A 15,243-nucleotide genomic window follows, 5' to 3' on the forward strand; every position below is an offset into this window, starting at 1 on the left:
GGAAGGCTCAAATGGGATAAAGAGTGCTATTTGATACTTACCTTACAACATCATTACAAAACTGAAAACATGTTTAGATGCAACAGGGCGAGTTTCTAGGGAAGCCCTTTTGTAAGGGTGAATGTTAAGATAAATGTAAATGCCTCTGAACAAGAATAATAAGGGCAACTAAACATGGAATGGACACCACATGGAGGCTGATTTCACGTAACTGCTTTTGCACGGCACTTGCTGCATAGAGTGGAATACAGACTCTCACACACAAATGGCTGCTTGCCTGGAGTAGCTACAGAAATGGAGGCAGAAGCTGCATGGCAGTAGTAATGTGCAGAGTAACCCTCATGTTATCCTTTGTTCGCTATGCAGACAGGCCACAGAAAAACCCATTGAAAGCTGATGCTTCATTATGTGCTCATGCTTCCTGCAGGGTGCAACAGTATTTAATGTTTAAGATCTGTGCACCGTAAATGCACACAGCATATGCATGTCAAGCACTGTGGACAACAGGTACCTGGTACGATGCACAAGCGATGAGGAATAGCTGAACTGGTCTTGAGTGCCTTAGATGTGCCAGTCTCTTGAGGAGTCAAAAGTCTGCATTAGGATGGTTGATAATTGGTAGAAAGGTCCACAACTTCCTGCCACCTAGAACTTGTTTATTTCTTTAGAGTAAAAAAATAATAAAAAGTTTCTTTCTTCTTTTTTCATCTTTGGTGAACACGGAGAATTTGTGGTGTACACTGGATACTTCTTTCTCATCTACAAACCAGAGAACACTCTGTGTACAGAACACAGAAACACATGAACACACAGAACACACTGCTTGTTGGAAAACTATAAGCTCCTGATTAGGAAACATTGTATTGTGGCTCAATATGCTAACCATCTCTTTAACACGTACAACACACAGAGAGAGACTTTCTCAGCTGAGAAAAGAGATTCAATTACCCTAGAAAAACCAAGTCATAGTTGTTGATGCCTAATGGAAAACTTCAAAGCATGTTCTGTTTTATAGCCCTTTTGATGGAAGGTTGCATCCTGCATAGTCCACTTCTTTTGCCATCCCTGCCACTAATGACATCTGCATTAAAATAGAAATTGTATTTCTCCAGGCTTGGTCTACTGCTTCTGTCTGTTCCTAGGAGAGCTGCCCTTGTAATGCATTATCATTAAAAAAAATCTCTCTTAACATGTTGGTTAATTATCACTAGCTCAGTTACATTTAAAAAAATAACCTAAAATAGGGATAATTATATAAAGGGATACATAGCAACAGAACATAGGAAAGGAAGTTTGTGTTTATTCTGTCATATATGAAGCCACCCAAAATCCTTTAGTGAGAGGTGGTAGAATGAATTTTTCAACAATTGCAAAGGTTGTCTTATATTTATCACCCTTGCTAAACATAAGAGCAGCCCTTCTGGATCAGGCCAGTGGCCCATCTAGTCCAGCATCCTGTTCTCACAGTAACCAACCAGATGCCTTTGGGAAGCCTGCAAAAGGACATGAGTGCAACAGCACTTTGTCGATCTGCAATTCCCAGCAACTGGTATTTAGAAGCATACTTCCTCTAGCCGTGGAGACGTAACAAAGTCATTTTGCTTTGTAGACATTGAAAGCTTTGTCCCCCGTGAAATTTTCCAATCTTATTTTAGACTCCCAACAGAAGCAGGAGGAGAACAGTGGCCAGAACAACTGTGGTGCAGGTAGAGAGAAGAAGCAACCAAGACCATCCCTGGAGGAAGTCACAGACACACTGATTTACAGTTACAGCTGCTGGCCTTGATATCAGATCTCTAGGTAGGGAAGATAAATTCCCAGGGAGACATGGCTGTTTTCTGGACTCCTTGGCAGGAGAGCAGCAGCAACTGGAAAAATCTGCAGAGCAGGTAAACCTTTTACCACCTCTTCTTGATCTGAATTTGCTGCTGTTGTCTTTGCAAAAGACGACCGGACCATTCCTGGATCAGGATTCATTCTACCACCACCACTGATTTGCAGTAGCTGGCATTGAAGCTGGACTTCTGGGTACAGTGAGGAATTAAAACAAAACTGGGTTCAAGTGGCTGACTTTTCCAAGTTAGGGATTTCTGGGCTAGGGAGTGGGGTGTGCATGTCAGTGTTTGATTTTTTTAATTCCACTCTGCTGGGAGCATAGATTTTTGTGTTTTTTTGTTCTGTTTTACTGTGCTGCCAATGTTGTTGTTGTTGCTATATATGCTGTATGCAGTGCTAATGTTTATATAATTTTCCTTTCCCTTTCTATTTAAGAATGTATTTATGTTCTGCAGTGTAAGTCACTTGAAGATCTGATTGGTGACAAGCTTAATAAACACACACACACACACACACACACACACACACAAACACACACACAAAAGGAAGTAAAAGCTATCCAAGTAGTAGTGTTTTCTGGTATGGAATTATACAAGATTAGTCCTGGGAGCAATGGCGGTGTTCATCAGGGTTCCTAATAAAGGCAAATGGCCTTGCGTCAACAGGATGGGACATGTTATTGTTGTTTAGTCGTTTAGTCGTGTCCGACTCTTCGTGACCCCATGGACCAGAGAATGCCAGGCACTCCTGTCCTCCACTGCCCCCCGCAGCTTGGTCAGACTCATGCTGGTAACCTCGAAAACACTATCCAACCATCTCGTCCTCTGTCGCCCCCTTCTCCTTGTGCCCTCCATCTTTCCCAACATCAGGGTCTTCTCCAGGGAGTCTTCTCTTCTCATGAGGTGGCCAAAGTACTGGAGCCTCAGCTTCACAATCTGTCCTTCCAGTGAGCACTCAGGGCTGATTTCCTTCAGAATGGAGAGGTTTGATCTTCTTGCAGTCCATGGGACTCTCAAGAGTCTCCTCCAGCACCATAATTCAAAAGCATCAATTCTTCGGCGATCAGCCTTCTTTATGGTCCAGCTCTCACTTCCATACATCACTACTGGGAAAACCATAGCTTTAACTATACGGACCTTTGTTGGCAAGGTGATGTCTCTACTTCTCAAGATGCTGTCTAGGCCTGTCATTGCCCTTCTCCCAAGAAGCAGGCGTCTTTTAATTTCATGGCTGCTGTCACCATCTGCAGTGATCATGGAGCCCAAGAAAGTAAAATCTCTCACTGCCTCCATTTCTTCCCCTTCTATTTGCCAGGAGGTGATGGAACCAGTAGCCATGATCTTCGTTTTTTTGATGTTGAGCTTCAGACCATATTTTGGGACATAACAAGCCCCAAATGCAGGCAAAATTGCATAGTAGTTAGCTTTTTGCATCTGCCAGTTACAGGACCAAAGCCTACCATTAGACAGGGTGAGGTGGCACACTTGGGGTTGTAGAACTATTCATACACTTAGCACTTTAACCCTTTGGGGTTTTTTTTGGTTATATGTGAGCTCTGTTTAGCATATTATACAGGAATGATTATGGAATAAAAAAGTTAGTAATAAAGGTAAATGCAATGTAGTAGGAAAATTTATGTAATGAATTCAGTTAATAAAGAGACGTGCAATGTGGCAGAGAAAGGGTAATGCTGAAACCTCTGGGCCATTTCTGTTTGATAACACACAAGACATTTGACAAAGTACTGCAATTTCTTTTGGAAAAATGGGATAGCAACAGAGTAAATAGTCTGTGAAAAGGAAGTCCCAATAGACCTCTTTACTGATAAGAAGTGAGAGGAGTTCTGCACATTATCAAATCACCCATTACTTAGTTGCTTAAAATGTAAGCGTGTATGTAAAGCAAACAGGCTTGGCCTGAGGAAAAGAAGACGAAGAGTTTGGATTTGATATCCCGCTTTATCACTACCTGAAGGAGTCTCAAAGCAGCTAACATTCTCCTTTCCCTTCCTCCCCCGCAACAAACACTCTGTGAGGTGAGTGGGGCTGAGAGACTTCAGAGAAGTGTGACTGGCCCAAGGTCACCCAGCATGTGGAGGAGCGGAGACGTGAACCCGGTTCCCCAGATTACGACACTACCGCTCTTAATCACTACACCACACTACATCACACTGGCATGGTGGTGACCCCATTCCACAAACAAAAGCTGACTGGGTGAGCAACTGAATCATAATTCAACACTAGCAATGAAACAACCTCCACTGCATTTGAGGGCATCAGGTTAGCTTAGGGCAGAGGTGTGAAACTGGAGTGAGACAAAGGGTCGTATCCACATACCACTTTGACAGAAGCTCAGGGTCACCCACCCACTTGATAGCATACAAGATCAGGTTTTGAAAATTTAAGCCGATACTACAAAGGAAGATTCCTAGCTTGAATTCATGCCAGGGAAGCAAAGAAAGAAGGGGGTGCATAGCTTTCTTATGCAGCCAAAACATGGCAGGTATAGAATGTGAAACTTTTTTTCTTTCACTGTGCAGGGCAACACTTAAGAATGTGCTCCCAATTCTTCCTTCTTTGCAGCTGCTGTGGCCTCAAGCTTCAAGCTACAACTTGATCTTTCCTATACCTAATGTTAGGCTCACCTCAGCCCCAGCAAGGGAGGGTGTGATTGCCCAAATTTGTCTGGTGAGCCTATGTAGGCCTGTAGGCTGCAAAGTTCCCCATCAGTGGCTTGGAGGTTTACGTCCTCCCCACTATTCCCCAGCCCTCTAGCAACTGAGTCCTGAGGTAGTTACTAGACCAGGGGTCAGCAAAGTTTTTGTGGCTTGAGTTGGTTCACTGTCCTGCAGATGCCACAGTGGGCCAGAGTGCATGTGCGCGCATGCGCAAACACTATTTCTGGCACCCCTTCCGGCATGGAGGAGGCATGCACAGCTTCCCATTGGATTCAAGAGCTTTCTGCAGCCAATGGGAAGCCAGCCAGTGTCTTGGAAGGCGGTCCCCGCTGTGCTCCCTGTCGGTTTAGCGTAGCACATAGGAGCTGACCGAGAGGGCAGCAGGGGTTCCTGAGTGGGGGGGGGGTGTCCATGGGCTTTAGGTTATCAACCCCTGTACTAGACTATTATGTTTATTAAGTTACTCTGATTTGCAAAAAGTACTGTTTGCTCCAACACTGCTCTCATAGATTTTACTACCCCACATAAAACATTCAAAGCAAATTTGTAAAGTTGCATGGTCAGATATTTCATTAACTTTGGCAATGATAATAAAAGATTCCACCCTCACCCAAAAAGTTATGTCTTATATACATAACTGGGGGAAAATCCAATGGGGTCAGGAGGAATCTTGCACAGAAGCATTGCCACAAAATGAGTTCCTGATTATGACTGCTTACTGAGCAGAGTGTGGCATGTATCCATGCTCACTTGCAATATTCTGGAATGATGCACCAAGTAACTAATGCAAATCTGTAATTCAGACTGTCATTTCCTTGCAAGCAATGTATTAGCTCAATGTAGTGACTGTCTAGGAAGAGGGAGATGTTTATATACTCCCGTACACTCATGTTTATAGTACATTTTATTGCATGCAAGGTGAGTCATTTGCCTGAAGCTGCATTTGATGGGATGAAGCCACTCTCCATTCTCTCTGGACCATGGCAACTCACTAATATATCCTGCTTTTTCTCTTGCTGCTAAAAAGCCAGGCTAGAGAAAACACAGAGCCTTTGAACACCAAAAGATTTTTTCCTTGCCTGATAACTTCTCAGACTCATTGGACCGGATAGAAAGAGTGAAGGTCTTTGTTCAGCATATCAAAGCAGCTGCTTTTTTCAGGCAGGCATGCTGTTAACTGTTTAACTGTACAGGGTTCATCATGAAATGCTAATGGTCAACCACCCTGAGGCTGTTAAAAGGTATCTGAACTTTTCATAGTGATGAGTAATTGAATCAAGCAAGAAAAGCACTGCAAAAGCACTAGTAGCCATGAGCTATCTCAACTGAGTCTTTTTCTTTCATTTTAGAACACAAGCAAATACTTGTTGTTGTTGTTGTTTAGTTGTTTAGTCGTGTCCGATTCTTCGTGACCCCATGGACCAGAGCACGCCAGGCACTTCTGTCTTCCACTGCCTCCCGCAGTTTGGTCAAACTCATACTGGTAGCTTCGAGAACACTATCCAACCATCTCGTCCTCTGTCGTCCCCTTCTCCTTGTACCCTCCATCTTTCCCAATATCAGGGTCTTTTCCAGGGAGTCTTCTCTTCTCATGAGGTGGCCAGAGTATTGGAGCCTCAGCTTCACGATCTGTCCTTCCAGTGAGCACTCAGGGCTGATTTCCTTAAGAATGGAGAGGTTTGATCTTCTTGCAGTCCATGGGACTCTCAAGAGTCTCCTTCAGCACCATAATTCAAAAGCATCAATTCTTCAGCGATCAGCCTTCTTTATGGTCCAGCTTTCACTTCCATACATCACTACTGGGAAAACCATAGCTTTTACTATACGGACCTTTGTTGGCAAGGTGATGATAGGAAAATGAGAATTGCAGGCAAGCACATGTTTAACTAGTGTGCATATGCGTGCTCTGAAAATACATGTGCATGAAAATGCATGCCAAATTATGGGGCAAGGTAGCAGCTAATGGCTGACAAGCTATAAGATTTATGTTATGATTTTTACTTTTTTTATCCTACCGTTCATCCTGAATGAGCCCAGGGGGACCCACTAATTTTCATTGGGGCTTACTCTCATGTAACACGGCACAGAACTGTTTAGAATGACTGCCTTGAAAATATAAGATAATTTTGGGAGAGGGTGGTTTGACTCAACCATTTTTGGTGAACCTGATTTTAATAGCAGTTGTAATTCTTGGCCATTGACCATGCTAAATGATGGGAGCTGTAGGCCACTGATAGACAGATTCATGAAGAGTATGGCTAACTTTAAAGTCATTCAAGGTGGCGGGCATCACAACATTCTGTTAAGGTTATTTTTGTTTATTTATTTTAAAAACGTGTATCCTGCTTTTCATCAGCTAGGTCTCAAAGCTGCTAACAATGATGTGTGTGTGTATATATATATATATATATATACACACACACACACACACAAAATTCAAAATCTAAAACATAAAACCTCAATAGATTAAGCCCTTAAACAAGAACATGATAATTTTTAAAAAAGATTAGAGAAGCACTGAGGATCCAAAGGCCTTTTGAAACAAGACGGTGGACATGTGCTTCCCGTGAGAGTTTCTGGATCCAGAGCGTTAAGTCTTAAGAAATGTATTCTTCTTCCTTTTCCAAATACTAAAAATGAGTCATTTGCTACTGCTTCTTTCAGTTGAACATTAAGCTTTAGTTTGTTATAGCTGTTTGACAACTGAAGACATAATGTTCCAGAAGAAAAGAAAGAAACACAATACAGGGGTTTTATGGCACTCTCATTAGAGTGTCTAATCAGCTGCACACAGAAACTCTTCAAACAGATCTGTGGTAATGTGTGCTATAGCCAGATAATTTAGACAAAGTTCAGTTCTCTAATATTTGCAATTACACTGCCAGCACTAAGGCAGCTGGGGGAGGGGGCAAAATGTGGAGTTACAGCATTTACAGTGTCATTTAAATGATGCTCTATTGGGGCCAATGCAAGGCGGTACTTTATACTGAGTGTGGATCAAAGGGTCTAATTGTGGGTATAAAGCACCAGGTGTCAGTGTTTTTTGGCGGGTTGGCAAAACATGTCAGAGACACACTACTGTTTATGTAATAAAATCCATTATTAGCAGCAATAGTTAATAGTTGCCATCTCATCAGTTTGCCTGTCTCCCCAATAGCCACCAGTGTAATGCTGTGATGAAGTTCTGGTCCGTTCAACTGTTTCAAACTTTGCATTAAATGTGCATCTTGAGAGAAAACTCACATTTAAATATTTATTTACACATGAACATATTTACACATGAAATAATTTCTACAAACTCACAGGTTAATTTGGAAATGGAAAGAATTATTGGATGTGTTTTTTTAAGCATGTGAAAAGTGAACCAGAAACAGCAAGGCTCATCCTAAAATGACACCTTCCTTTTATTCCCACCCCCTCTGAAACAGCACCTTAAAAAGTTACTCTTCAGGTCATTGCTTAGAGCATGGGGTGGGTAACCTCTGGCCTTCTGGGTTTATGTTGTTGGACTGCAACTCCTAATTAGCTCCAGGAAGAATGACCAGCAGTTCAGGATGATGACAGCCAGAGGCCAGTAATATCTGAAGGGCCACAGGTTACGGGTTGACTTGTAGCTGGCTAAGGAGAATGCATCAGTTTCCTCCTGATATAGCAGCCAAGAGATAAGCATGCCTCATATTTTATTTTGTTCTTAAGCCACTTCGTGTGCTTGGCACAAGTAGAAAAACTGATGTCCTACTACTTGCATGAATTGAGAAACAGTCTGTACTGCCTTAAGATACAAGCCGTGCTGTGCTGCTGCAACAGCCTTTAGCAAGAACAGATGAGAATGAATCATTTGTAGAAACCTTATTCCGTATGCTGAACATCCATTGTTGGATCAGGGCCATAGCCTTCACACACAAAATTATTACTTGAGACAAAGTATTACCAACCATTCAGCAAAGGATTATCCAACTTCTGGGACACTGGGGGTGCACTGTGTTTGTTTGTTAACTAAGGGGAAAGCAAAGAAGAATCTGAAGATAAATTAAATAATGGTGAGTAATCTATCAAGGTGCTAAGATGATAGATGGCAATTGAAGTCCCCAGGGAAGTCTGTAGACAGGACCATTTTGCAAAATTAGGTTGAATCACTAGTACATGTCAGAGAACTGCAGAATGTAAATCCATGTCTTAGGTTTTCTGCCTGAAAAAAAGCACTGCTACTCTGGTTGTAGTGTCAAACAAACACAGTGAAACACAATAATGCACAATAACTGGAACCACACACAACTTAGTATGTATTCATGTTAGTAATACTGTGCTGGATAAATCCCTGTGTGGTTATATCTTAAGACCCCTGATACCTATAAATTAAAAATCAGCCTCAAGATTTCCAAGGTGGTTGTGGATGATCTTCTGGGAAATAGAAGAGTCCAAAGCACTTTCACAATATGCTTTCTTCCAAAAGAATCTGCCCAGTTAAGTGGCAATCTAAAACAACATGTCCCAGGAGACCTTGTGTTAAATTTCTTTCCTGCCGTTAGTAATTAACAATGTACTCAGAAGACTAGTTTCAAAGCTAACTTTGCCACATGCTGTTTTCCAAAGGTACAAGGAGCATTCAGCCCTAGTCCCCAGACCACACCGATCAAGAGTTCTTCTCAAGCAAACCTCTAAGGAGTGAATTCATGCTGGTTTTAGGTTTTAAGCAATTTCCCCTCTTTTACTAGAACACAACCTTCATAAGTCAACTAACTTGCTTTTTCAAAGCTTTGCAACTGCATTTTAAATAGAAATGGACTCAAAATGTGTTCAGACGTTTCCATCTCATTGCACGCACGCACTAGAACCTAAAATATTAGCATACAGCTTTCCAAAGAAAATTAAGAATAAAAGATCTACTGTAATTCTATGAATCTGCAAGGTTGAAAAAGAAGGGAATTCAATTTCTCTGGAAGTAATGGAGTGAAACTGCTCATATTACTGTTATTTTCAATGGGCTGGGATGAGATTTATTTCAGCTGGCTGAAATGAGACCTAGTCCATTGTTCCAGCATCATCCTCATGAGCCAATTGCTAATCTGAACAATAACCCGATTTGTCAAATTACACAAATTTATCTTTATAATACATGAATGATGGAGGAAACTGTCATTAACTAGACAGCCATTATGAACCATCATAGCTGTCAATTGTATGATAATCCAAAATAACTGTCATGGCAGGTGAAATTTGATAACAGCTAACTGTGTGAGGATGATGAACAGACACCTCTTCAGCAAGGGGTATTGCAATAGTTTAGCCTCCTCCACAGCCACAGGGTTATGATCTTCGAAAATATCAAAGCCAAAACCACAAAAAGCTTATGAATTTTAAAGAATAATAATGAGAATAAAATAGAACTCCATCAGCTTGTCTTCTTATGATGACATTGAAGGTAAAGAGCTAACACTTGCGTTAGTCAATATGGCTACCCCATCAATTTTAATGTGCTTGCTCGCTCTTGTTATAATCAATAGACATGTGCAGAAGGAGATAATTGCCCTCATATTCATTTATTTGAATATGTATATCCCATTTTTCAATTTCAGTTCACAATATCAAACACAGTGGGGGCATATCTGAGGCTGCAGATGTGTGTACATGGAAGTGACGACTGCAAATAAAATGAGGGCTACAGTTGCTTAAGAGCAAAAGGGTGGCACACCTGCTGCTCACAATGCAACTGGCTGTGGTGACTTCCACTTTGCTAAAATCTATCTCCCACTTGTGGATAGGTGGGGGCTTTGTTGCTTGTGTTAGAATTCCTGCTCTGTGATGGCAGCCATGGGATTTTTGTCTATCACATGACGGTATATGTTTTGACTCCACAGAGTGGGAAGTGACAGAGACAGGATGTTTGTGTTACTGTGTTCCGTGAAGTGGGACTATTGTCCTTTGTTCTCTCTCTTTGCTGTCTGATGCTAGAGAGAGAGGGAGCCATGTTGCAGTGCTCTGTGTGTGTTTATATGTAAATAAAGTAGATTAGCCGAAATGCTGAGTTGCTGAGATCTGTTACTCAAGCTGCGAAGACCCTGTGGATCCCTAAGTGTTCTGATGTCTGTTGACATCGGTCGCTGTGATGTTCAGGCTGAAGAAAGCTTTTGAAGTTCCCGAACGATCGACCAGGAGGGAGAGAACATGCCAGTCGGGTGTAGGATGAGCTCCTTACATCCTTACTCAAGTGTACGATGAGCTCCTTACAGATTGTATATCCCTAATTCGGTTAATGAAACATCAGAGACAACATGCTGAGGGCTTCATCTGAAGATGAGCAAAGTCAAGAGATCCAAGATTTAGAACCTCAAAGCCAAAGTGAGAGCATTTGGGTCAAAATTAAGGGAGAGAAGAATAACAGTGACCTCATTGTGGGAGTTTACTATAGATCCCCAAGCCAAACGGAGGACATAGATGATGCCTTCCTGGAACAGATGGCCAAGCATTCAAAAGGAAGGGAGATAGTAGTAATGGGGGACTTCAATTACCCGGATATTTGTTGGATGTCAAACTCAGCCAAGAGCATAAGGTCAAACAGATTCCTCACTGGCCTTGCAGACAACTTCATTGTCCAGAAAGTGGGAGAAGCAACAAGAGGAACAGCCATTTTAGATCTGGTCCTAACCAATGTTGAGGACCTGGTTAGTGGGGTAGAAGTGGAAGGCTCATTAGGCGCGAGTGATCATGCTCTTCTGAAGTTTACTATACAGTGGAAAGGGGCAGCCAAGCATACTAGGACTCAATTTCTTGACTTTAAGAAAGCCGACTTCATAAAACTTAGGGAAGTGCTGGGTGAGATCCCATGGACAGTAATACTAAAAGGAAAAGGAGTTCATGATGGCTGGGAGTTTGTTAAGAGGGAGATAGTAAAAGCACAACTTCAGGCAATACCAGTGAGATGGAAACATGGAAGGTGCCTAAAGAAGCCAGGGTGGCTATCTAAAGAACTTTTAACTGAGTTAAGATTAAAAAAGGATGTGTACAAAAAATGGAAAAGGGGGGAAATTCCACCAAAGAGGAATTCAAACAAATAGCCAGCATGTGTAGACACAAAGTCAGAAAAGCTAAAGCACAGAATGAACTCAGGCTTGCTAGAGAGGTTAAAAGCAACAAAAAAGGCTTTTATGGGTATGTTCGTAGCAAAAGGAAGAACAAAGAAACAGTGGGGTCACTCAGAGGAGAAGATTGTGAAATGCAAACAGGGGACACAGAAAGGGCTGAACTCCTCAATGCCTTCTTTGCCTCAGTCTTCTCCGATAAAGAAAACAATGCCCGACCTGAAGAATTTGGAGCAAATGATTCAGCAGAGGAAACACAGCCCAGAATAACTAAGGAGATAGTTTAAGAATACTTGGCTAGTTTAGATGTATTCAAGTCTCCAGAGCCAGATGAACTGCATCCAAGAGTATTAAAAGAACTCGCAGATGTGATCTCAGAACCACTGGCAGTCATCTTTAAGAATTCCTGGAGAACAGGCGAAGTCCCGGCAGACTGGAGGAGGGCAAATGTTGTCCCTATTTTCAAAAAGCGGAAAAGAGAGGACCCAAATAATTACCGCCCAGTCAGTCTGACATCAATACCAGGGAAGATTCTGGAGCAGATCATTAAGCAAACAGTCTGTGAGCACCTAGAAAGGAATGCTGTGATCACCAATAGTCAGCATGGATTTTTGAAAAATAAGTCATGTCAGACTAACCCGATCTCGTTTTTTGACAGAATTACAAGCCTGGTAGATGAAGGGAACGCAGTGGATGTAGCCTACCTTGATTTCAGCAAGGCATTTGACAAGGTGCCCCATGATATTCTTGTAAAGAAGCTGGTAAAATGCGGACTTGACTATGCTACCATTCAGTGGATTTGTAACTGGCTGACTGACCGAACCCAAAGGGTGCTCATCAATGGTTCTTCTTCATCCTGGAGAAGAGTGACTAGTGGGGTGCCACAGGGTTCTGTCTTGGGCCCAGTCTTATTCAACATCTTTATCAACGACTTGGATGATGGACTCAAGGGCATCCTGATCAAATTTGCAGATGACACCAAACTGAGAGGGGTGGCTAACACCCCAGCGGACAGGATCACACTTCAGAACAACCTTGACAGATTAGAGAACTGGGCCAAAACAAACAAGATGAATTTTAACAGGGAGAAATGTAAAGTATTGCACTTGGGCAAAAAAAAAATGAGAGGCACAAATACAAGATGGGTGACACCTGGCTTGAGAGCAGTACATGTGAAAAGGATCTAGGAGTCTTGGTTGACCACAAACTTGACATGAGCCAGCAGTGTGACGCGGCAGCTAAAAAAGCCAATGCAATTCTGGGCTGCATCAATAGGAGTATAGCATCTAGATCAAGGGAAGTAATAGTACCACTGTATTCTGCTCTGGTCAGACCTCACCTGGAGTACTGTGTCCAGTTCTGGGCACCACAGTTCAAGAAGGACACTGACAAACTGGAACGTGTCCAGAGGAGGGCAACCAAAATGGTCAAAGGCCTGGAAACGATGCCTTATGAGGAACGGCTAAGGGAGGTGGGCATGTTTAGCCTGGAGAAGAGGAGGTTAAGGGGTGATATGATAGCCATGTTCAAATATATAAAAGGATGTCACATAGAGGAGGTAGAAAGGTTGTTTTCTGCTGCTCCCGAGAAGCGGACACGGAGCAATGGATCTAAACTACAAGAAAGAAAATTCCACCTAAACATTAGGAAGAACTTCCTGACAGTAAGAGCTGTTTGACAGTGAAATTTGCTGCCAAGGAGTGTGGTGGAGTCTCCTTCTTTGGAGGTCTTTAAGCAGAGGCTTGACAACCATATGTCAGGAGTGCGCTGATGGTGTTTCCTGCTTGGCAGGGGGTTGGACTCGATGGCCCTTGTGGTCTCTTCCAACTCTATGATTCTATGAAAGTCAGTAGAGCAGAGCCATAGCTCTTCCATGTGGCAAAACCCAATGTTTTCAACTCACACTCCAAGTTAATAATTCTCTTCCATCCATTACTTTCAAAAGAAAACAGACAGGATCAAAGTGCTCGAACTGGAAGTTGCAGGGTAGGGCTTTTGGGGGGGAAGGGAGGGGTATATTTGCTATGCATTCTATAGAACTTCATGAAGTAAAACAGTAATTGAAAATGATACAATGTTCTGCAGGAATAGGGTTGCCATATTTCAAAAAGTGAAAATCTGGACACAAAAGTTGTTGAGCTTTCAGAGATTTGCACCTAGACGCTGTTTCCAACTGTCGAATCCCGGCTATGTCTGGGAAATTTCCAGACTATGGCAGCCCTATGCAGGCTCCATGTTATACATTTTAGGAAAGACGTACCCCTTTGAGTACCTTTATTCAAGAGGGCTCAACATTTATATTAATTGGAGAAATGCGGATGATAGATAAACCTGCTGTGTTGCAATTTACCTGTCCCCTAAAGCAAACTGACTGCTGCTAGTTGAGTATTCCCAAACTCTGTCATAAAGTTATTGTTTAAAAATTAGAAAATGGTAATTCTGCTTACATTACATTTCCAAGAATTGAGTCCAAACGGTGAACTAAATAAATTATGTATTACATGTGTTAAATGGACACTGCACAGTTCCATTTCTGTAATTATATATTCATGGTTAGAACATTTGTATTCTATAATCATAATGCCATGACTGATAAATTAACTGATGGATGCTATGAAAAGGTTTCTCATCATTATATTCTGCCTGAAGGAGGAAGGGTGATTGTATTCATTGGAGCACCAACAAAGGTTGATTAATTTCTTCTTCATGTACATAAATACATTCAGATTCCGTTTGAATGGTTTTGATATGAGTTCAGGGTGCTCATGCCAGCTGCTAAAGAAAGCTAAAACGGGGGGATTTTTGATTACGTGTATAAAACAGAGAGAAAGATTCAAACACAGGTATGCTACCATCTGCCCATTTCACAAACACACTGTTTCCACAATGCAGCAGTGGGAATTTGCTGAAAACTCTATGAGGTCTTAAGCTAAAAACCATGATCCTGAGGCAATACTATCATCTACATATTTTTAGATCACTTTGCATCCCAATTCTTCATCCATATCAGGGGTTGGGAACCTCTTTCAGCCAATGGGCTGCATTCCTTCTGGGCAAGCTTCCGATAGGAATACACCTGTGTGTGAATAGGGTCAGAGTAAAGGGGGGGGGGCATTTAACGTAAATCATACCTTTGTACAGTGGGCTGCTTTCTACACACAGCCCTCTCTATCTTCCATCCAGGAGAGTAAGAGGCATTGTTGGAGTTCAAAGACATATTCCAGCTAAGCAAAAACTCTCAAGTGGGATATGAAGCAAGGCAAAGGAGGAGAGTGGTCTTGGGCTTGAGGTTCCCTATACCTGATCCATGCGATGACTTAGAAGCCTATGCAAGTCTCCTTTCCCAAAATTGTCTTGGAAGCTGATCATATGTGCAGTCGTATCTTGGTTGTCGAACTTAATCTGTTCTGGGAGTCCGTCTGACTCCTGAAACAGTTTGAAAACCAAGGCACAGCTTCCAATTGGCTGCAGGAGTTTCCTGCACTCAATTGGAAGCCTCAGAAGCTGCATCGGCCATTCGGCTTCCGGAACACTCACTTCCGGGTTTGCGGTGTTCGGGAGCCAAAACGTCTGAGTACCAAGGCATTTGACAACCAAGGCACGACTGTATTGAGAATTGAGACCTGAATACGATCTCTTGCCCTTCTTGCA

General features: G+C 42.3%; 1 protein-coding gene across 4 annotated transcripts in view; it reads right to left on the reverse strand.

Annotated features, from left to right (window-relative positions):
* SYT1 (synaptotagmin 1) overlaps positions 1-15,243 on the reverse strand; it is a 354,682-nt gene that overhangs the window by 209,034 nt on the left and 130,405 nt on the right. The gene's annotated exons all lie outside the window — the stretch shown is intronic.

The sequence above is a fragment of the Podarcis cretensis genome (genome assembly GCF_951804945.1).
Source record: "Podarcis cretensis genome assembly, chromosome: 10".
Taxonomy (NCBI): domain Eukaryota; kingdom Metazoa; phylum Chordata; class Lepidosauria; order Squamata; family Lacertidae; genus Podarcis; species Podarcis cretensis.